Source organism: Miniopterus schreibersii (assembly GCF_964146895.1).
Source record: "Miniopterus schreibersii genome assembly, chromosome: X".
NCBI lineage: Eukaryota > Metazoa > Chordata > Mammalia > Chiroptera > Miniopteridae > Miniopterus > Miniopterus schreibersii.
This window is the reverse complement of record NC_138104.1, coordinates 75305418-75307280: the sequence shown is the minus strand read 5'-3', so window position 1 is coordinate 75307280 and position 1863 is coordinate 75305418. Positions and strand designations below refer to the sequence as shown.

At 48.7% G+C, this 1863-nt stretch overlaps 1 pseudogene across 1 annotated transcript; it reads right to left on the bottom strand.

The window, feature by feature from the left end:
• Window positions 1-918: 918 nt before the first annotated feature.
• Window positions 919-1544, bottom strand: LOC308551587 (MIF4G domain-containing protein-like; annotated as a pseudogene). Its single transcript has 2 exons — window positions 1351-1544; window positions 919-1210 (listed from the first exon to the last, which is right to left on the bottom strand). The product of its transcript is annotated as an MIF4G domain-containing protein-like (transcript).
• Between the last annotated feature and the right edge of the window lie 319 nt (window positions 1545-1863).

Below are 1863 nucleotides of genomic sequence, written 5' to 3'. Positions count from 1 at the left end.
GAGATTAACCAAAGAATTTATATGCATATATGCATAACCTAAGGACACAAACAATGGTGTGGTGAGGGACTGGGGAGGGGGTTTGGGCCGATTGGAAGGAGTCAATGGGGAGAAAAAGGGACATCTGTAATATTTTGAACAATAAAAAAAACAAATAACAAACAAAGAAAAAAAACCCAACTGGAGCCCTGGCTCGTTTGGCTCAGTGGACCGAAGGGTCCCAGGTTTGATTCCAGCCAAGGGCACATACCTTTGTTGCAGGTTCGATCCCTTGCCCCAGTCTGGTCGCTTGGGAGAGGCAACCAATTGATATGTCTCTTTTACATTGATGTTTCTCTCTCTCCCTCTCTCTCTCTCTCTTTCCCTCTCTCTCTCTCCCCTCCCTTCCACCCTCTCCTAAAATCAATGGAAAAAATATCCTTGAGTGAGGATTTAAAAAAACCGACTGGAGGAAATAAATACTCCTGTTCTCGTGTTTCCAAAATCATCCTTATACAAAATGTATAAAAAGCAGTTTCTGTTGTTACTTGTGCTCTGCACCTCTGCCCCTTGATATTCCAAAGCATCCCACCAATGGCTATGGGTACTCACTTTACAGATGGGAAACTGAGGCACCAAGAAGATGTTCTACCAGTGGTTACACAGTGTAGTGGTAGTTAGGAGTTGCCCTCTCTGACTGGCCCAGGTGGCAGGTGATGGAAGAGAGAGACTGAGGGGGCTGGGGGGTGTCTTCCTCAGTCCCTGAAGGAGGAGGGAAGGTGCTCAGGGCAGGGCCACCAGGTAATGCGAAACCTCTTGGGAGCTGTTGAAATTCTGGAAGGGAAAAAGTCTTTGGGAGAGGCAAAGACTGCATTGCCAGGTTGGGAGGTGGGTAGAAGAAAGGCTAGTGCTGCTGGTGAGGAAGTCTGATCTGCAGGCCTAGTCAGAGACTTCGCTATAGTAATACTTGTGGGCACCTGAGGTCACCTTCCAGCAGGCTGCCCAAAACTCAGTGATCTCCAGCAGCAGAAGTTGGGCCAAAGAGCTGAGGCCAGTTGGGAGCAGGAAGCCATCCTGGGTCAGGACAAAGAGCTCATCCATTCACTGCCTGTTCATCTTCTCCAGCTGCTCCCCAACATGCTCTTCCTTGCTCAGACTGTTGAGTTGGGCCAGTCTGAAGAGGCATTCATAGACAGGGTTCATCAGGGCCATCATGGGCATGTTGTTCATCCTCAAGTAGTCAAAGATGTTGCAGATAAAGGTGACATAGCAGATCCAGCCCTGCAGGGAGCGGACTCACAGATCCTTCCAAGCTGTAGCTGGTTGAGGGATCCACACAGGAAGACACTCTGGCCTGCTTGCCTGCTCTATGCCTGAATAATGGCATAGCACATGCATCCTGCTTCCTTGCTGAACATACGGTCTTGCAGAGAATGGTCCACAGTCACATTGGTCACTTTCTCCTGGTCCACTGCACCTGGATCTTTGAGTGCTGTCTTCAGCAGCTGCTGGGTCTCTGTATCAAAAGACTGGATTTTATACTCCTCTCTACCAGGCTCCCCCATGACCATCTGGCCCCATCAGCTCTGTACTGGGGCAGGATTAGAAACAGAACCTACAGGGCCGGTGCCATGCCAGCATGCCCAGAGGCCATTCGGTGGGCATGGTGCATGTGACCCATGCCCATGGCACTACTGGTAAGACCAAGATTCTTCATTTCTAACATATTCCCAAGCCATGCTGCTGGTCCATACACCACACATGAATTAACAAGATTGCATGACCATCTCCTAGGTATTTGAAAGGATAACAACATCCCCAATAATCTCAAAACTTTAAGCTTCTTTTTGTAGAAATGTAGTGATTAGGAGAGTGTAGGCTTGG